Below are 22,523 nucleotides of genomic sequence, written 5' to 3'. Positions count from 1 at the left end.
GCCGTGCACGGTGATAATGCTTTACAATACGTTACAGTGTTTACTCTAAGTGATTAGTGCCTACAAGGATAGAGATTATTTACACTATGTACAGAGAGCACCTAGCGCGCTCCAGGGGCGGTTAAAGGTACTCACGCGGTCTGCCGTAGCTCTCCAGGTGAGCTACGGCCGCTCTTCAGCTTCCTCCTTAAGGGTTCCACCACTCCTCCGACCACTCGTCTGCTTCGGTTGGCTCCTCTCCTCTGTCTCCAGCTCCAGCCTGAGTATCCTGCCACGATTCTCCGACCCTGCTTCCACTGTTCGGGTTGCTTTTCACCGGTTCCGACGCTATCTCCGAGGCGGGACTTCCGGGTTCACGGCGTAGTGCTTCCGGTGCTTGCAGGTCCGTGATTGGCTCCTGTATTGAAGAGAGAGGCGGGGAACTGTGGGTCAATGTTATTTTTCCGGCTCGGGGGCGGACCCGAGGGATTGGCCGGCCAGAGTTCGTGTGGACGTCCCCGGGATGAGGTAAAGGCACAGGGGGAAAGAATCCTGGGGGGGGGGGACGCCGGGACTCCGTCACATCCCCTTCCCCTAGCTGTCCTTCTTGTACGGGCAGGAGAGGGCGAGAGGGGGTACCGGGACAGAAAATCAGCGTTGCCTTGTTCGGACCCTTTTCGATGTTGGGTACGGAAGTGAAAGGGCTGGAGAGAAAGGAACCAGCGGAGGACCCGGTCGTTGTGTCCTTTGTTCCGGGCCATCCACTCTAAGGGGGCATGGTCGGTATAAATCGTGAAGTCACGACCCTCCAGGTAGTATCTCAAGGTTTCGATAGCCCACTTGATGGCAAGGGCCTCTTTCTCAACTACCGCATAGTTAAGTTCCCTGGGGAACAGTTTTCGGCTAAGATAAAGAATGGGTTTCTCATTCCCTTGCTCGTCCTTTTGTGACAGAACAGCCCCTAATCCTTGGTCGGAGGCGTCTGTCTGGAGAATGAAGGGCCGGGTGTAGTCAGGGCTCACCAGAACAGGACTGGAGGTTAGGGCTCCCTTCAGGTCAGAGAACGCCTGCCATATGAGGGGGTTAGGATGCTTCAGGGCGTGCTTGGTGTGGGTAGCCTTTTTGAGAAGATCTGTAAGAGGTGCAGCTCTCTGAGAGAAGTTGGGCACGAACCTCCTGTAATAACCGAGGAGCCCGAGAAATGCACGGAGATCCTTTTTCGTTCTCGGAAAGGGAAGGGTCTCTATGGCTTCGGTTTTGGATTTCTGGGGTCTGATCATACCTTCGCCCAACAGGAACCCCAGGTACTGGACGGTTTGGGCAGCCAGGGTGGTTTTGGCGGGGTTAATGGAAAAGCCAAAGGAGCCCAAGGAAGAGACAACGTCATGTAAGTGGACCAGGTGTTGTTCCCAGCTGTCGCTGTAGATGACGATGTCATCGAGATAGGCTCCTGCATACTCCGTGTGTGGCCGCAGGACCTGGTTCATCGCACGCTGGAAGGTGGCTGGGGCCCCGTGGAGTCCAAAAGGCATGACAATGAATTGGAACAGCCCCTCCGGGGTGGAGAAGGCTGTCTTTTTCTTATCTTGGTCTCGGAGGGGAATCTGCCAATAACCCTTGCAGAGGTCGAGGGTGGAGATAAATTTGGCTTTCCCTATCCGTTCGACCATTTCGTCGACTCTCGGCAAGGGGTATGTGTCGAATCTGGACACTTTGTTCACTTCGCGGAAGTCTATACAGAACCTGACAGACCCGTCAGGTTTCGGCACCAGAACTATCGGGGAGTTCCACTCACTGATCGATGGTTCGATGATTCCCATCTTTAACATGTCCTCCATTTCTCTTCTTATGACAGCCCTTCGTGCTTCAGGGACACGGTAAGGACGCAACCGTACCACTTTCCCTGGTTCAGTGTCTATTGCGTGTTTGGTGACGGTGGTTCTTCCGGGGTATGAAGAGAACACCTTCTTTACGGGGGACAGGGCTTTGTGGAGTGCATGGATTTGCCCCGGGGTCAGGGCAGGGTCTAGACAGGGAGCAAAGGAAAAGGGAACCGGGAGACTGTGTCCCACCAGGACAGGACGGGGTCCCTCCCATTTCTTCAGATGGTTCACGTGGTAGATCTGGGCCGTGTCTTTAGTGAGGTCGAGCTCGATCTCATAAGTGACCGGGGTCACCTGCCGCAGGACGGCGTAGGGTCCTTGCCACTGTCCCAGGAGTTTGTGGTCGGAAGAGGGCATCATTAGGAGGACCAGGTCTCCAACGGAAAACGTCCTATTCTTGGTGCCCTTATCGTACTGCCTTTTCTGGTTGTCTTGGGCTTTTTCCATGTTTTGTTTGACTATGTCTCGGATCTGGGCTAGAGGGGTCTTTAAGTTGTTGACATACTCAGGTAAAGGGCGTGTGCGGTCCGGGTCAGCCTCCCAGGCTTCCTGTGCCATCTCCAGCAGGGTACGAGGGGGTCTTCCATACAGCAACTCGTATGGGGAGTAGCCAGTACTGCTCTGGGGTTTACACCGGATGGCAAAAAGGGCTAGCGGGAGGAGCTCCTCCCACCGCTTAGCCTCCAGTCCCAACATCTTCTTTAGGGTCTGCTTTAAGGTGGCATTGTAGCGTTCGACTAAGCCATCTGTTTGGAGGTGGTAGGCTGAGGTCCTGATTTGTTTGATCCCTAGCCTTGAGCAGACCTGCTTCATCAGGGCAGAAACGAAGGGGGTGCCCTGATCCGTAAGGATCTCACGGAGGAAGCCTACACGGGAAAATAGAGTGATAAGCGCCTTGGCGATGTTTTGGGCTGTGGGCTGGCGTAGCGGAAAGGCTTCCGGGAAGCGCGTGGCATAGTCCACGATGACAAGAGCATATCGGCAACCGCTTCGGGAGGGCAATAGGGGCCCTATAATGTCCATTCCCACCCGGCTAAACGGTATGTCGATGAGAGGCAAGGGACACAGGGGTACCCTAGGAGGTCTGTACCGACTGTTCTTTTGACAAATAGCGCACTCACGGCAATAGGTTTTTATGTGCTGATGAATCCCCGGCCAGTAAAAACGGTCAAGGACCGTTTGGCTAGTCTTTTCATCCCCGAAATGTCCTCCCAATAGGTGACTGTGGGCCAGGAAAAGGACTTTGTCCCTGAAGGGGCTAGGAATCAAAAATTGAGGAGGTTGTTGTGGGCCACCCTTTCTGTACAGCAAACCCCTTTTCTTAAAGAAATATGGACCTACTTGTGTAGGGTCTTCGTTTTCTAGGGCCCTTCCCCAGGCTTCCTGTAGGAGCGGATCCTCTTGTTGAGCCCCGCGGAACTCCTGGTCCGTCTGCCATGGGTGTTCCTCCACCTCAACTGGATACGCAGAGGCGTATGACATCTTCTCCTGTCTTTTCTGTCTCTTGCTTTTGTGGGGTTTCGGTTCCGCAGGGGTTCCGGTCGGTGTCTGAGGGTAGGGGGCCTCCTTCCACCACTGGGCCAGGGAGTCCGTTGTGTCCTGGAGTAACGTCGGGAGACCTGGGTAGTCGCTCCCCAGGATTGCCTGTTCCGGTAAAGCTGGTATGAGTCCAACCGTGAGGTCGGTTCCTGTATCACCGGGATGCTGCACCCGAACCCGCGTGGTGGGGTAACGTTTTGTGTCGCCGTGCACGCACTGGATGGCCACTGCTCCTGTTGGGGTCTTCTGGTGGAGACCCAAGTCCTGTGGACGGAGGACGCTTTGTCGGCACCCGGAGTCTGCGAGGACCAGAACCTCTTGTCCGTCTATGTCCACAGGACAATGAAACGGAGGGGGAGCAGCCCCGGGGGTGTTGCAGACGTAATTCCGTACCATTCCGATTTCCATTGGTACCTCCTTTTGGGGACACATGCGGGCTATGTGTCCGTAGTTCCCACAATGATAGCATTGTGGTCCAGGGTTGCGAGGACGGTATAGGATCGGGGAGGGCAAGAGAGGAGCCGGTTCTTGTCTTCGGGGTTGAGGAGGCCTGGGGAATCGGTTGGTGTTGGAGGGGTGTGGCCTGTGGGTGGCTTCATCCTTACCACGTTGTAGGTCTTGAGCCCGTCCATACGCACAGGCGATTTCCACAGCCGTCTCCAGGGTGAGCCGGGTATGTTGCCGTACCCATCTCTGTGTGGCGGGATGAAGGGAGTTTAGGAACTGTTCAAGACAGATCTTTTCAATGATGTTCTCTTTTGTGGAAGCCTCCGGTTTGAGCCACCGGTTGACAAGATCCCTGATCCGGAAGGACAGAGCTCGAGGATTTTCTTGGGGCCCTTCCTTGGTCTGCCTGAGCTTCATCCTATACGTATCATCGTCTACGCCCAGACGTTCAAGGATGCACTTCTTTATGTCAGGATACGGGGTGGTGCCTTGGATGTTGGCCTGCTGGTATGCGGCCTGTAGGTCTCCTGTAAGCAGAGGACCCAAATACTGGCCCCATCGATCCACAGGCCAGTTCGCTGCTTGGGACAATCTCTCAAAATTGGTAAAAAAATAATCGGGGTCTTCACCGGGGACATATTTCTGTAACACCACGGAAGGTAGAGAGGTCATGGGTCTGGGTTGTCCCAGGACATCAGTCAATTTCCCCAATGCTTGTTCCTGCACTGTTCCATGTCCTTTCAGGACGTCATGGAGCTGACTCCTGTCGTCTTCGGCAGTTTTCAAAAATTGTTCCATGAGTTTACCCAGCTGCTCCTGGGATTCGGCCATCCTCTTCATAACGGCCTCCATGCTACCGGCTGATCCCACTTCTGACACCAGATGTGGTCGTGGGGTGTCCGCGGGCCGGTAAATCTGGCAAGGAGGCCGGAGATAGTGTGCTATAGTTAAGTTAGTTTATTCGCAGTACAACAGTCATGCAAGAGGTGAATACAGGGGACTCCTGATGTTCGGATCCGGCGTCTCTGGGGTGTAGCTCCCTTCGGATGGTCCTTGCCGGGTAGTTGGTCGTCGTTGTGCGTGGAGAGACCTCGGAGGGCAAGAAGAGAGAAAGGGACCGTTAGTCCGAACCGCGATTTGGCAAGTATGCCACTACCAACACCGGGAGGTGAAAGGGCGGAGCGGAAGCTGGTGAGGGAAGGAGGGAACGGGGAAGAGGGACGATAGGCAAGGACAAAGATAGTGAATCAGCAAGGGTGTTCAGGACGTGATGGGGGATCGGGCTGTGCACTGTGATAATGCTTTACAATACGTTACAGTGTTTACTCTAAGTGATTAGTGCCTACAAGGATAGAGATTATTTACACTATGTACAGAGAGCACCTAGCGCGCTCCAGGGGCGGTTAAAGGTACTCACGCGGTCTGCCGTAGCTCTCCAGGTGAGCTACGGCCGCTCTTCAGCTTCCTCCTTAAGGGTTCCACCACTCCTCCGACCACTCGTCTGCTTCGGTTGGCTCCTCTCCTCTGTCTCCAGCTCCAGCCTGAGTATCCTGCCACGATTCTCCGACCCTGCTTCCACTGTTCGGGTTGCTTTTCACCGGTTCCGACGCTATCTCCGAGGCGGGACTTCCGGGTTCACGGCGTAGTGCTTCCGGTGCTTGCAGGTCCGTGATTGGCTCCTGTATTGAAGAGAGAGGCGGGGAACTGTCGGTCAATGTTATTTTTCCGGCTCGGGGGCGGACCCGAGGGATTGGCCGGCCAGAGTTCGTGTGGACGTCCCCGGGATGAGGTAAAGGCACAGGGGGAAAGAATCCTGGGGGGGGGACGCCGGGACTCCGTCACAGTGTCGTTGATAAGTGTTGAGCAAAGTGTGGATACCCCTTATGTTGGAGTTTGGAGATCATGCGAAATAGTTGGAGTATGTCTGCATGGATCAGATACAAGTCTGAGTTTATAGAGTCAAGCATTATGTGATGGAACAGGTTTCTGAGGGGTCCCAGGTTGGGGGAAGCATTGGAGTGTAGCGGGGGTGATGGAGCGATAGGGGGAGATGACGTTGGTAAAGTTCCCCAACTGTGCCTTGGAAGGGGGTGGTTGAGTGGAGGTGGTATCATGGTGGAGCCTGTTAATGAGAATGTGTTTGTGGGGATGCTGAGAGAGTGGGGAGTAAGTGGTGTCCAGATGATTTGAAGAGGGGGGTTTTGGTGTTGGGGGAGTTTCTGGAGAAAGGGGCAGTGAAAAGGGCAGCAATGGAACTCATAGATAGATGGGTGACCACCTTGTGTGAGGGGTAGGAATGGTGGACTGGCAGGGTAAAAGGGGAGAGTGGGTTACCATGGGGGAGAGGCAAGGGAGTCAGAAGTGGAGTGGCTGTGACTAGTTTGTTTTTGAGGTAGGAGAAGAGGTTGAAGAAGAGTTTCAAGTTGTGATCAGAAGTCTGAATGAGTACAGTGCCATTGTTGTCAGTGGAAATTATAGGAATTGCCCTGGTAAAGCAAGGAGGGTGTGATAGTGACTTTGTGGCCATGTGGGATTTTCTGTGTTATGGTGGTGTTGAGTGAGGAAGAGAGAACAGTCTTCCATTTGGCCCGCCGGTTGATGGAGAAAATTAGTTTGTTTATTAAGGAACCCTTGTTGTGGCAAAAAGGTAGTGGTTGGTGAAAAATGGTTCTTTCTCGAGTGTAAGGATTTTATGTTTGAGATTTCTCTTGGCATTTATGGATATGTTGGGGGTAGTTTATTACAAACTAGTCATTTCTGGTGAGAGATAGCAAGGCGTACAACATTCCATCCTCTCTTAGGTCCATGATGAGGGTTAGAGTAGGGCGATTAAGAAAGAGCCTTAAAGGAGGGAATATCTAAGTGAGCTGGAGTGTACGCAAAGCTGAGAAGGTGGAGGAGATAAATACTGTGGTCTTTTAAAGACCAAGTTAGTGCAGTTGAGATGCCCTGAGGCAGATTGACAGACATAAACTTGTGTGGTCGTTACTTGAATGACCTTTTAAACAAAGTATCTTTTCTTTTAACTTAATATGCTCGCTTCTAGAGCTGCAGATTAATTCTTCACAGAAACAATGTCTTACTGAACTCTGTTTTAGTCAGCCTTCTCTGAAAACTGGACATGTGCTAAATTTACTAAAGAGTGCTGTGAGAGGCGGGGAAAACTGGAATTGTCCTGGCAAATACAGGATGTCCGGTCAACCTGTGCTGGACCAATAATAGCTCTACACCTGAATGGTGCACACTGTACCTTCCTCAGGTCGAAGTAGATTGGAGCTTGTACTCAAGGGCCTGTGGCTCTGATATTAACATTTGCACCAACACAGCTCAGAGTGAGCAGTGCAGTGATTTCAAAAGCAGTAAAGAATGAGTGGGGTGGTCCAGGCAAGAGCTGGAGTGGCGGCGTCAGCATCAGAAATCTGAACACACATAACTTGCCCGTGAGTCTATGAAAAGGTCGCCATATTTCTCCACATTACCAGGCATGCATTGATGTAGTCACAAGTTTCTTTCTTTTTTTTCTCAAACCCCTGTCCTCCTTTAATGTAGGCTAGGTTGTTTCAATGATGAGAATCAAGACTGAAAATCTAAAAATGCATGAGGTTCTTAAAAGCCCAGGAATGAGTATTTTCATCATTGGTCACATGAATCTATGAGGTAAATAATCTAACTCTCGGGATCCTGAATTTTTCATCATCATGTTTTGTATGGCTTAATTACCTCTTAGTCTTTTTGCTGTGCTTGTAACGTTTGTTAGAAAAAATCAAACTATTTATGTCAGTTTAGCACCATGCAAAAGACACACAGGTGATGGACGGATGCAGAACAAATCAAACATTCACCCCCAGTCAAGAGATCTCGGTTAAATCCAATTTTCTTTAGCTCGCCATGCCACCTCAGTTTTGACCCAGCCATATGCAAACCCGCATTTACCCTCTTCCTCATGGGAACAGTCTATCACAGACTGCCAAGCCAGGTCCTCCCTGGACCAGAAACAAGCATCCTTGGGACCGGATTCAGGGCATCACCCCTAATCTGCCAGGCTACCTTGAATCCAGTGGCACAGTGAGCCCGGGACCCATGCCTGGGCATACCCGGTGTACACAGGGCGAGAAAGCAAAAGACACACAGATGATGAACGGAATGCAGAGCAAGTCAAACATTTACCCTGAGTGAAAAGATCTTGGTTAAATCCATGGTTCTTTTGCTCACCATGCCACCCCAGTTTGGACCCAGCCATATGCAAATCAGTCTTGACCCTGTTCCTCATGGGAAAAATCCAACCAGAACTGCCAAGCAAATTCATCCCTGGACCAGAAACAAGCATCCTCCTACCAGTGTCGGGCCATCAACCCTCATCGGACATGCTAGCTTGAATATAGTGGCACAGTGAGCCTGGGAATCCCATCTGGACATAGCCTGTGCATTTAGGGTGAGAAAGCCAAAGACACACAGATGAAGGATGGAATGCAGAGCAAATCAAATATTCACCCCCAGGCAAGAGATCTGGGGTCAAGCTAGCCTGGCTGATGAGGGGTGATGCCCCGAAACCGGACCCAGTATGTTTGTTTCAAGTCCAGGGAGGACCTGGCCGAGCAGTTCTGGCTGGACTGTTCCCATGGCTAACAGAGTCAAGACTGATTTGCATATGGCTGTGTTTAAACTGGAATGGCATGGGGAAAAAGAGCAATGGATTTAGGCCCAGATCTCTGTACTGTGGTGAATGTTTGACATTGGCCATCATTCTGTCCTTCAATTGTTTTTTTGCTTTTACCTCCCCGAGTCGGATGGGTATGCCCAGACGTGGTTCCTGTGCCCTACTTGCCACCGGTGTCAAGCTATCCTGGTTGATGAGGGGTGAAACCCCGAAACCGGTCCTAGGATGCTTCTTTCCAGTCCAGATAGGACCTGGCCTGGCAGTTCAGATTGGACTGTTGGCATGGGGAACAGGGTCATGACTGATTTGCATATGGTTGGGTTTAAACTGGAAGGGCATGGGAAGCAAAAATAAATATGCCTGGGCATACCCGGTGTACACAGGGCGAGAAAGCAAAAGACACACAGATGATGGACGGAATGCAGAGCAAATCAAACATTTACCCCCAGTGAAAAGATCTTGGTTAAATCCATGGTTCTTTTGCTCACCATGCCACCCCAGTTTGGACCCAGCCATATGCAAATGAGTCGTGACCCTGTTCCTCATGGGAAAAATCCAACCAGAACTGCCAAGCAAGTTCCTCCCTGGACCAGAAACAAGCATCCTCCTACCAGTGTCGGGACATCAACCCTCATCGGACATGCTAGCATGAATATAGTGGCACAGTGATCCTGGGAATCCCATCTGGACATACCCTGTGCATTTAGGGCGAGAAAGCAAAAGACACACAGATGAAGGATGGAATGCAGAGCAAATCAAACATTCACCCCCAGGCAAGAGATCTGGGGTCAAGCTAGCCTGGCTGATGAGGGGTAATGCCCCGAAACCGGACCCAGTATGTTTGTTTCAAGTCCAGGGAGGACCTGGCCGAGCAGTTCTGGCTGGACTGTTCCCATGGCTAACAGAGTCAAGACTGATTTGCATATGGCTGTGTTTAAACTGGAATGGCATGGGGGAAAAAGAGCAATGGATTTAGGCCCAGATCTCTGTACTGTGGTGAATGTTTGACATTGATCATCATTCTGTCCTTCTATTGTTTTTTTTTGTTGCTTTTGCCACCCCGAGACGGATGGGTATGCCCAGACGTGGGTCCTGTGCCCTACTTGCCACCGGTGTCAAGCTATCCTGGTTGATGAGGGGTGAAACCGGTCCTAGGATGCTTCTTTCCAGTCCAGATAGGACCTGGCCTGGCAGTTCAGATTGGACTGGTGGCATGGGGAACAGGGTCATGACTGATTTGCATATGGTTGGGTTTAAACTGGAAGGGCATGGGAAGCAAAAATAAATATGCCTGGGCATACCCGGTGTACACAGGGTGAGAAAGCAAAAGACACACAGATGATGGACGGAATGCAGAGCAAATCAAACATTTACCCCCAGTGAAAAGATCTTGGTTAAATCCATGGTTCTTTTGCTCACCATGCCACCCCAGTTTGGACCCAGCCATTTGCAAATGAGTCTTGACCCTGTTCCTCATGGGAAAAATCCAACCCGAACTGCCAAGCAAGTTCCTCCCTGGACCAGAAACAAGCATCCTCCTACCAGTGTCGGGACATCAACCCTCATCGGACATGCTAGCTTGAATATAGTGGCACAGTGATCCTGGGAATCCCATCTGGACATACCCTGTGCATTTAGGGCGAGAAAGCAAAAGACACACAGATGAAGGATGGAATGCAGAGCAAATCAAACATTCACCCCCAGGCAAGAGATCTGGGGTCAAGCTAGCCTGGCTGATGAGGGGTGATGCCCCGAAACCGGACCCAGTATGTTTGTTTCCAGTCCAGGGAGGACCTGGCCGAGCAGTTCTGGCTGGACTGTTCCCATGGCTCACAGAGTCAAGACTGATTTGCATATGGCTGTGTTTAAACTGGAATGGCATGGGGAAAAAGAGCAATGGATTTAGGCCCAGATCTCTGTACTGTGGTGAATCTTTGACATTGATCATCATTCTGTCCTTCATTTGGTTTTTTTGCTTTTGTCACCCCGAGTTGGATGGGTATGCCCAGACGTGGGTTCTGTGCCCTCCTTGCCACTGGAGTCAAGCTATCCTGGTTGATGAGGGGTGAAACCCCGAAACCGGTCCTAGGATGCTTCTTTCCAGTCCAGATCTGTGATCAGTTAAGTGATCTGTGTTTGCCGAAACTGAGATATTGCTTCCAGCTGGCACTCATGTCTATGTGTTACAGATATGGTGGTCCTAGACGTTAAATTCCACACACAATAGATAATATTATTTCAAAGAAGCTTTTTCAATTCTTATTCCACATGCGAAATCAATCCTGCAATGAAGAACTTTGAAAACAAAAAAGAGAAAACACAATAGCCCAAAACATACAGATGTCCAGTATACACACAAAAGAATTGTTCAATCGTTTTAAAAGTAGAGGAGAGATGACTCTACTGTTTATTCTCAATAAAATTCCTCCTCATGATACAGTACATAAATATGCAGTTATTGTGAAACAGGGGGTTACCAAAAGGGTAAAGTGCATAGAGTGAGAAATGTAGTGCTCGTGTGAGAAAGAAAAGGACCAAGAGGTCAGTGGATGGTGAATTACACAAATGTCTTTGAGTCCAAGGTTAAGATAATCCTTGGCGTGGTTCAACAAGAGCCTGCCCTCAATAGTTTTTTGCAAAGAAATGTCAATCTTTTTTGTCTTTGCGGCGATCAATTTGCTCGGTGCTTCGTATCTTCAGAGGGGTGAGTGGGCAGGGGCATAAGAGATGCAGGCTCAATGAGAGGGAGATTGTCGACGTTTCGACCCAAGGATACGAAGGGCAATTTATATCCTCATGGACGGGTCTTCATCAGGACGGTAAAGGTGAAGGGAAGGAGGTAAGTTACATTATACTCATGTAACCCCAGCAGTGTGGGCGGACACCTGTAACAAAAATGTAAGGGCTAAGTATTTCAAACCAACAACATGAAGGTTTAGAACTGATTGTCAGTACTCCAAAGGCACTCACCCTTTAATGGTGTGCCATATGCGAAAAGATCAATTGGGTTTTTGAAAGCTGTCCAAACGTGCTCTCGAGTACTGGAGAGAAAATGAAAACACATTGCCATCAGTGCTGTGTTTCCTCAAGTACACTTGGACATGAAAAACATTGACTGGACTGAGACAGTACTACACACATTGACATTACATAAAAAGCGCTTGAAAAACGCTGGTTGCACTCACCCTCGCTGTGTAGGGCGATGGATGGTTATTGATTGGTCGGTCGAACAGTATACACGCTGTGTCTGTAGGCAAGAGTGTATAGTTAGCTAACTGGATCCACAGTCCAAAAGAGAGGATGAGTAGGAAAGCTAAAGGATGCTTATTACCATAACATACCTCCTTAGTCGAACTGCGCGGCCTATCAATGGGGCTCTGTCTGTTGGCGACTGCTGAGAGATGCTCAGTCGGCGCCAAATTAAGTAGTGGACGTGACGGCAACGTGCACGCCACTAAGACTCACGCTAGAGTCGGGGCTGTTGCCTAGCAACATGTGTGGATTGGATAGAAGACAGACTCCAGGCGTATTAGAGATTTGGAAAACATAGTAAACAAAGGATACAACTGTATGTAAAAGAAAACAATTTACAGGGTATATGTTATACAGTACAAAATTATGAGATGCAGACAGAATTATATACATGTCGGTCATATATTTACATACAGTGTCCTATGAATGCCCGCAACACAAGTAAAAACAGAAAGTTTACATTAACCATTGTACAGGGTAGCCATTTGCCTTGTTGTTTCCTCATACTCATTCAGACCCCGGTTGACCGTGTCAAATATACGCATCCATTTGCATTCTCGGAGGCTGAGGGTACTGGCAAAATTCCCACCCCTTACATTCACTTGGACTTTCTCCAGAACCCACCATCTGATGCTTTCAGGCGGGTGACCGAAGGTCAGAAAATGTTCCACCAGGGGGGCGCCCTGTACCTTGCAGCGCATTCTGCTTACATGTTGCAGAATGCGAGCTTTACCCTTCTGTATAGTCTGGCCTACATATAGGAACCCACATGGACACCTGATCGCATAGATAACACCGGCTGAGTTACAGTTGGTTTGTTGGCGCATGGTGTGGGTGTAGTTGTTATGCGTACACTGTTTAATTTCCAGAGTCATGGGGCAAGCTTTACAAGAGCCACACTTGTAGTGGCCGATCACTGGTGGAGTATTCCAAAGGGTTGTTTGCGTATTGCTGGGTTTACTGTGAAGCAGAGATCGGACTACATAGTCCCTCACGCTCTTCCCTTTCCTAAACGCATGCATGGGTGGGTCTGGGATCCCTATCTCATCTGCCACTAGGTGCCAGTGACCGTTTATGATTCTCTTAATGTCACTGCTCCTGGTGTTGAAGGTAGTAACACAAGTCATTCTATTGTTGGTATCCTTCTCTTTCGGTTTAGGTTCGAGGAGGAATTCCCTGTGGCAGAACCATGCTTTTTTCCAGGCCTTTTTGAGCAATCCGCGAGGGTAGCCCCTGTCAGCTACGCGCTCAATCAATAGCGATGATTCATTGAAGAAATCAACCTTCCGGCTACAATTCCTACGCAACCTCAGGAATTGCCCGTAAGGTAGGTTATCCCTGAGGTTGCGAGGATGATGGCTCGAGTAGTGAAGCAGGGTGTTCCTTTCGCTAGGTTTTCTATAGAGTGTGGTCCGCAAGTGTCCCTCATCTTCAACTATGCTGATGTCAAGAAAGTTAATCTTTTTATCACTAAAGTCGAGTGAGAATTGGATGTCGTTGGATCGGCTGTTGAGCCAGATGTGAAAGTTTCTTAAATGTTCCTCACTACCCTGCCATATCATCAACACATCGTCTATGTAACGACGCCATAGTACGATGTTGCCATGGAAAGGGTTGGTCTCGTTTAGTACAAAGTTATGTTCATAGGAGTTCATGAAGATTATGGCCAGATCGGGGGCAAAACTTGCCCCCATGGCTACGCCCTTCGTTTGAACATAGTAGTCTCCATCAAAGTAGAAGAAGTTCTTCTTCATAGCGATTTCTAGGAGATCCAGAATGAAAATCGTCGGGACCTGGCAAGGTCTCGGCCTCTCATCCAGAACCCCTTTGATGACTTCAAGTGCAGCCTCTTGTGGGATATTGGTGTAGAGTGAGGTTACATCCATTGTGACCAACAAGTTGTTAGTTCGGTCAAATGGGTACTCATCCACCAATTGTATCACCTGCATGGTATCTCTCAAGTAAGCCGTGGTTGCCTCAGCAATAGGTTTTATGAATATATCCACGTACTTACAGAGGGGTTCTAACTCTGAACCACAGCCGGAAGCGATCGGTCGTCCCGGGGGTTTGTCTAGCCGTTTATGCACCTTGGGGAGCGTGTAGATCGTGGGTAGTCTAGGATGGCTGTTGTTAAGATACTCATATTCATGTTTGGTCAGGAAACCATCCTCTAAGGCCTTGCTAGTGATAGATTTTATATCAGCGCTTATCTCCTTAGTTGGATCTGCCTGTAGTTTTCTGTAGTTGCCTTCCACCCCAAGCTGTGAGATTATCTCAGACTTGTAGTCATCCCTGCTCTGTATGACAATCGCCCCACCCTTGTCGGCTGGTTTGATCACGATATCAGGGTTTTGTTTAAGTGTTTCCAGTGCCAGTCTCTCTTGCTTGCTGGTATTGAATTTGGTGTATTTCTTTTTTGCTAGCACCTGGTTGATATCTCTCATCACCACTTGCTCAAATGCCAGAATTTTATGCGACATCATCTGTGCTGGTGGCGTAAAGGTGGAGGGTGGCCGTAAACCGGTATTGCTGAATATCGGTTTAAAAGGGATTTTGTTAAAATGTTGTTTCAGTCTCACCTTTCTGAAAAACTGGTGCAGCTCAGTTTTCAAATTGAATGTGTTGGGAAGGCTGGTGGGGACGAATGAGAGGCCCTTTTCAAGTATTTTTGACTCCTCTGGTTTCAGGGCATAGGTAGACAGATTTATTATTGAGCTGCTTTGCCTAGTTTCAGGTTGGAATTCTACCACCTGTAGTGTTTCTGCCGGGTTCTGATTTCCCCATGTGTTTCCGGTCTGAAGTGGACCTGTTTCTTTCCTGTTTGAGCAAGTGGTGATGAGAGATATCAACCAGGTGCTAGCAAAAAAGAAATACACCAAATTCAATACCAGCAAGCAAGAGAGACTGGCACTGGAAACACTTAAACAAAACCCTGATATCGTGATCAAACCAGCCGACAAGGGTGGGGCGATTGTCATACAGAGCAGGGATGACTACAAGTCTGAGATAATCTCACAGCTTGGGGTGGAAGGCAACTACAGAAAACTACAGGCAGATCCAACTAAGGAGATAAGCGCTGATATAAAATCTATCACTAGCAAGGCCTTAGAGGATGGTTTCCTGACCAAACATGAATATGAGTATCTTAACAACAGCCATCCTAGACTACCCACGATCTACACGCTCCCCAAGGTGCATAAACGGCTAGACAAACCCCCGGGACGACCGATCGTTTCCAGCTGTGGGTCAGTGTTAGAACCCCTCTGTAAGTACGTGGATATATTCATAAAACCTATTGCTGAGGCAACCACGGCTTACTTGAGAGATACCATGCAGGTGATACAATTGGTGGATGAGTACCCATTTGACCGAACTAACAACTTGTTGGTCACAATGGATGTAACCTCACTCTACACCAATATCCCACAAGAGGCTGCACTTGAAGTCATCAAAGGGGTTCTGGATGAGAGGCCGAGACCTTGCCAGGTCCCAACGACTTTCATTCTGGATCTCCTAGAAATCGCTATGAAGAAGAACTTCTTCTACTTTGATGGAGACTACTATGTTCAAACGAAGGGCGTAGCCATGGGGGCAAGTTTTGCCCCCGATCTGGCCATAATCTTCATGAACTCCTATGAACATAACTTTGTACTAAACGAGACCAACCCTTTCCATGGCAACATCGTACTCTGGCGTCGTTACATAGACGATGTGTTGATGATATGGCAGGGTAGTGAGGAACATTTAAGAAACTTTCACATCTGGCTCAACAGCCGATCCAACGACATCCAATTCTCACTCGACTTTAGTGATAAAAAGATTAACTTTCTTGACATCAGCATAGTTGAAGATGAGGGACACTTGCGGACCACACTCTATAGAAAACCTAGCGAAAGGAACACCCTGCTTCGCTACTCGAGCCATCATCCTCGCAACCTCAGGGATAACCTACCTTACGGGCAATTCCTGAGGTTGCGTAGGAATTGTAGCCGGAAGGTTGATTTCTTCAATGAATCATCGCTATTGATTGAGGCCTTAGCTGACAGGGGCTACCCACGTAGATTTCTCAAAAAGGCCCGCAAAAAAGCATGGTTCTGCCACAGGGAATTCCTCCTCGAACCTAAACCGAAAGAGAAGGATACCAACAATAGAATGACTTGTGTTACTACCTTCAACACCAGGAGCAGTGACATTAAGAGAATCATAAACGGTCACTGGCACCTAGTGGCAGATGAGATAGGGATCCCAGACCCACCCATGCATGCGTTTAGGAAAGGGAAGAGCGTGAGGGACTATGTAGTCCGATCTCTGCTTCACAGTAAACCCAGCAATACGCAAACAACCCTTTGGAATACTCCACCAGTGATCGGCCACTATAAGTGTGGCTCTTGTAAAGCTTGCCCCATGACTCTGGAAATTAAACAGTGTACGCATAACAACTACACCCACACCATGCGCCAATAAACCAACTGTAACTCAGCCGGTGTTATCTATGCGATCAGGTGTCCAAGTGGGTTCCTATATGTAGGCCAGACTATACAGAAGGTTAAAGCTCGCATTCTGCAACATGTAAGCAGAATACGCTGCAAGGTACATGGCGCCCCCCTGGTGGAACATTTTCTGACCTTCGGTCACCCGCCAGAAAGCATCAGATGGTGGGTTCTGGAGAAAGTCCAAGTGAATGTAAGAGGTGGGAATTTTGCCAGTACCCTGAGCCTCCGAGAATGCAAATGGATGCATATATTTGACACAGTCAACCGGGGTCTGAATGAGTATGAGAAAACAACAAGGCAAATGGCTACCCTGTACAATGGTTAATGTAAACTTTCTGTTTTTACTTGTGTTGCGGGCATTCATAGGACACTGTATGTAAATATATGACCGACATGTATATAATTCTTTCTGCATCTCATAATTATGTACTGTATAACATATACCCTGTAAATTGTTTTCTTTTACATACAGTTGTATCCTTTGTTTACTATGTTTTCCAAACTTCTAATACGCCTGGAGTCTGTCTTCTATCCAATCCACACATGTTGCTAGGCAACAGCCCCGACTCTAGCGTGAGTCTTAGTGGCGTGCACATTGCCGTCACATCCACTACTTAATTTGGCGCCGACTGAGCATCTCTCAGCAGTCGCCAACAGACAGAGCCCCATTGATAGGCCGCGCAGTTCGACTAAGGAGGTATGTTATGGCAATAAGCATCCTTTAGCTTTCCTACTCATCCTCTCTTTTGGACTGTGGATCCAGTTAGCTAACTATACACTCTTGCCTACAGACACAGCGTGTATACTGTTAGACCGACCAATCAATAACCATCCATCGCCCTACACAGCGAGGGTGAGTGCAACCAGCGTTTTTCAAGCGCTTTGTATGTAATGTCAATGTGTGTAGTACTGTCTCAGTCCAGTCAATGTTTTTCATGTTCAATTGTACTTGAGGAAACACAGCACTGATGGCAATGTGTTGTTATTTTCTCTCCAGTACTCGAGAGCACGTTTGGACGGCTTTCAAAAACCCAATTGATCTTTTCGCATATGGCACACCATTAAAGGGTGAGTGCCTTTGGAGTACTGACAATCAGTTCTAAACCTTCATGTTGTTGGTTTGAAATACTTAGACCTTACATTTTTGTTACAGGTGTCCGCCCACACTGCTGGGGTTACATGAGTATAATGTAACTTAGCTCCTTCCCTTCACCTTTCCCGTCCTGATGAAGACCCGTCCATGAGGATATAAATTGCCCTTCGTATCCTTGGGTCGAAACGTCGACAATCTCCCTCTCATTGGAACTGCATCTCTTATGCCCCTGCCCACTCACCCCTCTGAAGATACGAAGCACCGAGCAAATTGATCGCCGCAAAGACAAAAAAGATTGACATTTCTTTGCAAAAAACTATTGAGGGCAGGCTCTTGTTGAACCACGCCAAGGATTATCTTAACCTTGGACTCAAAGACATTTGTGTAATTCACCATTCACTGACCTCTTGGTCCTTTTCTTTCTCACACGAGCACTAAATTTCTCACTCTATGCACTTTACCCTTTTGGTAACCCCCTGTTTCACAATAACTGCATATTTATGTACTGTACCATGAGGAGGAATTTTATTGAGAATAAACAGTAGAGTCTTCTCTCCTCTACTTTTAAAACGATTGAACAATTCTTTTGTGTGTATACTGGACATCTGTATGTTTTGGGCTATTGGTTTTTCTCTTTTTTGTTTTCAAAATTCTTCATTGCAGGATTGATTTCGCATGTGGAATAAGAATTGAAAAAGCTTCTTTGAAATAATATCAAATATTGTGTGTGGAATTTAACGTCTAGGACCACCATATCTGTAACACTCAATACCCAGGTCCTAGGACTTTCTTTGGGTTACCCCATATATAATAACGGCACTCATGTCTATGGCACGTTGGCGGGAGTTCTCCAGTATCAGCACTTTCAAGTTTCTTAGGTCCATACATGAATAGCTAATCCTGCCCAGGTTTTTTGTATTCCGTAAAATGTAACACTGAAGTTATAATATGGTAAACAGGACTACAAATTCAGCACGAACAAACCTGGACGGACAAGATACTCAACTCTTGAGAGCTGTCTCACATTCGCAAATAGTTACTCTGTTAAATATTTTGTTACACTAGCATATTTTGACATTTAATTTATGTTAGAAATGGGGGTCTCTAGTTTGCAATGGTTTGCACCTTTGTCCAAATAGGGACCCTTGCTTCTAGTCAGGATAAGGGGGATACACTCCTAAAATAACCCCTGCTCACCCCTTGGTACCTTGGCATGAGCAGACAGGCTTATCTCAGAGGTAGTGTGTGAATAATTTGTGAACACATACAGTAACACAGTGAAAACACTACAAATGGACACCTCACCAGTTTAGAAAAATAAGTATTCTTTATCTAAACAAGACCAAACGGCAAAAATCCACAAAACAGTATCAAAAATAGGATCTTCAATGGTAGAAATAGTTCAGTTCAATGCAAGTTGTAAGTGCAACACTTTTTCCACAAAGTACCTTTAGATGTGTCACACAAAACAAACAAAAGGGTTGCAGGGAAGGCAATGTATCAGTTCCTTGCTTCGGGGGAGGCGGCGCACCTGTTCCTTACTACAGTGCAGGGGAGGTGATGCGTCTGTTTCTTACTGGAGAGGTGGGGATGCGTCAGTTTCTTACTGCATTTCGGTTACCATGCGACAAGATGGTACCTCGATGCGTGGTGACGATCCGGCGCGTTGCGACAAAGTGGCGACTTGATGCAATGCGACGATCCGGTCAATGCATGAATGTTTGCAGCCGCACAGCAGGTCCTGCAACGGTTTTCTTGGTGATGCATCTGGACCGGGAATCGGTGCGGATGCAACACACTTCTTCCTTGTTGCGTCGATCTTCCAGTTCCCAACAACAAACAGTCTCTAGAAGTCCTAAACAGCAGCAGGCACCTCTTTGCAGGATGGAATTCCCAGCAAGGGAATTCAGGGGAGCTGGGGGTGAAGTCTTTGTATCCCTGAGACTTCAGACAGGAGGCAAGCTCAGCTTCAACAAGCCATTGGAGATCTTTTCTTCAAGCAGGTGACAAAGCAAATAGCAAATTCCTTTTTCTCCTTTCCTTGGCAGCCAGCAACCACTACAGGCCAACCCCAAACAGCAAACAACACTGGGGCAGTAATCCTCCTTCAGCTTCTATAGTTCTTCTCCTTGGCAAAGGTTCCTGTTGATTTCCCAGAAGTGATCTAAAATTCTGGGGTCTGGGTCCCCCTTTCAATACACACAAATCCTTTATATCTGAAGGCAGAGAGTGTCTGTACCCAGCCAAAACCAGTTCTGTCCTCACTGGTGCAGCTTCCTGGCAGGAGGTGGAGATAGCATTGTGGAAAGCAGACCTTGGCTAGGCAGGTGAAAGCAAATCTCCTACCCCTACTCTAAATTCAACCCAGGTCCCATTCAGCCTAGCCCTGACTAATCAGACTGCTGGAGCCACAGCCCTCTCCCAGCTCCTTTCACTCACAAGCCAGACATGCAATACACAAACCTAGCAGAGGCACACTGTATGGTTAGGCAAGAAAATACCTACTTTCTAAAAGCGGTATTTCCAAAAACAAAATGTTAAAATCACCTACACTAAAAGATGCACTTTAACATTCTGAGTTCAGGTATACTAAACTTTATTTTCCTATCTTGTTCCCTGGGTCAGTTATGTTTATAAGATGTTATAATCAAACTGCCCATTCTGGACTCTGGGAACTGATAGCCTTGCAATAGGGAAAAACGAAATTGGCAGTATTTAACTATCAGGACATGCCACACATATCAGGGCATGTCCTACCTTTCACATACAATGCACCCTGCCCACAGGGGTATCTTGGGCCTAGCTTAGGGGTGACTAACATGCAGAAAAGGGAAGGTTTAGGGACTGGCAAATGTGTATACTTGCCAAGTCGACATGGCAGTCCCAGACTGCACACAGGCTCTGCAATGAAAGGCCTGAGCCACATTTTACAAGCTGCTTCTGTAGGTGGCACAAACCGTGCTGCAAGCCCACCAGCAGCATTTGATTTACAGACTCTGGGCACACATGGTGCACTGTACTAAGGACTGACAAGTAAATCAAATAACCAATCATGTAATCACTAATCCATACAACAATTTACAATAGGGAGCACTTGCACTTTGGCACTGAACAGCAATGGCAAAGTGCCCAAAGCATCTAGACCAGAAAAAACAGATGAGGCAATAGCAAAAAAGTGGAAGGGAGACTCACGCCAATGGTGCCAAGTCTAACAATTTACAACTGTCGCAATTAGCAAAGCCACTTAGGGGCAGATGTATCAACATTGCCTTTTGTGAGATAATAATAGCGAATTTTACTGATTCACTATTCTGAACTTGCAAAATGCACTGTATGAAGGTTTCGCAAAATAAATTGCTATTCCTGCCCATTCCTTAATTGGGACTCGCAACCTGCGAGTCGCAAATAAGGAATGGCTTCCCATTCATTCCTGTGGGCCTAGGAATGAATAGAAATTGCATGCGCAATTTGTGGGTACCCAATAGGTACTCGCAAATTGCGCATGCAAATTCAAGGATGCAAAGATGCCAAATGGATACCCTGTTGCACCCCTGAAATATGCATGTGTGCACATGTGGCACACATGCATGCCCCAATGGCATGTGTGTATGCCACATGGCACCTTGAAAAATGCAAAAAAAAAGTGCATTTGGTTGTTGTAATTTGTGATTTCTTAAAGCCAGGTCACTATTTTGCTTCCTGCATTTCATTTAAGGTATCGTAGATTGCGATTCCTTAAATACATTTGGAAAATAGGGAATCGCAATTTTTGCGATTCCCTATTTTGCGAATGCCTTTTGAGATGATACATCCCGAAAGCCTTTTTCCCATTCGCAAATGGGCCGATTCAGTGAACGGGAAAAGTGCTTGATACATCTGGCCCTTAATCTTTACCTTCTTTGTTAGTTTTGAAATTGTTTGTTAACCTCTCATTATATCTGGTTTGGTAATTCATAATTGGAGATTGAATGAGACCAGATTGGCATTTAAGTAGTGTGAAATGCATACACAGGTTTTATACTGTAAATTTACCCAAACACATTTTGGCATCTAAAACCTGGAGACATTTGTGTGAGGAAGAAATGTAATAGTCTGAGTTTTTCAGCACGGGGTGGATGCTAGTGAAAGGAGAAAAAGCAGCAACATAGAAATTTTGTTTTTCGAAGTTATTTCTTTTCTCAATATAAGTGCTCTCTGTGGGCTCTTTACACCCCCTTTATATGCCAGTTTTATGGCTCTTTTTGGGTAGCAGCTTTGATTTACCTTCTGCAAGAGGTGTGTGGCATAATATTAGACATCAAGAGTTTAAATCACTTGCATCTTAACTTGAATAATTGTCCTACTGGAAGGTTCATCAATCATTTTTATGAAAACGTCTATAATGGCATGGGGTATTATTTCAGTAGGACTTAGGAAGAGGCTGGCGTAAAGGATCACATTGTCATGCTGTCTACTCACACACAAAATTTGATGGACTCCTTCACATTTTTATTATATACATATTTTGCCATTTCATTAAAATGAAATAATACATTATAGGTTAATACACCGAGGCCAGTAGAGCCACCATGCTGATGCCACTTATTTGCTGATCAAAATGATTGCCAAACAAAAAATGTTTTTGTAAAAACTGTTTATGGAAAATGTACATTAAACAAATAAAGTACTTCTGTTGTTTTTTACATAGAATAAAGGGCTTTCTGAGGATCCTAATCATAGGCCCATTCATTATTTTCAAACACAGACTGCGGTATACAAGAATGCATGGATTAAATTGGGAAACATGGTACATAAAGCTCATCTAAATTAAAGAAAACCTTTCTGTTTTTAAATGCATCACCTTATTTTCAAGTTTCCCTTATGAATTTGCATGGGAACATTTACATTTTGTCACTTGAGGCAAAAGAAAATAAGCTAGCAATTTCCTAAAGTATGCAGCATGAACTTCCAATGCAGAACCAGCATGCCGTGAATGCCCACACACTATTATCTCCTCTAGAGAACTGCCTGAAGGTTTTGTATCCATTTGTCAATAGGTGCACCTCTCTAGCAACAGGCCTACTTGTATATCCACAGGTTTCACGATGTACCATGTGTACAGGTTCAATCAATGCACACTAGGCAACAGTGCTTGGCAGCTACATACACTGGCCAGAACCAACATTTGACCTCATAGGTAA

Source organism: Lissotriton vulgaris, chromosome 5 (assembly GCF_964263255.1).
Source record: "Lissotriton vulgaris chromosome 5, aLisVul1.2, whole genome shotgun sequence".
Classification (NCBI taxonomy): domain Eukaryota; kingdom Metazoa; phylum Chordata; class Amphibia; order Caudata; family Salamandridae; genus Lissotriton; species Lissotriton vulgaris.
The sequence above is the reverse complement of the archived record's forward strand: the minus strand, read 5'-3'. Positions refer to the sequence as shown.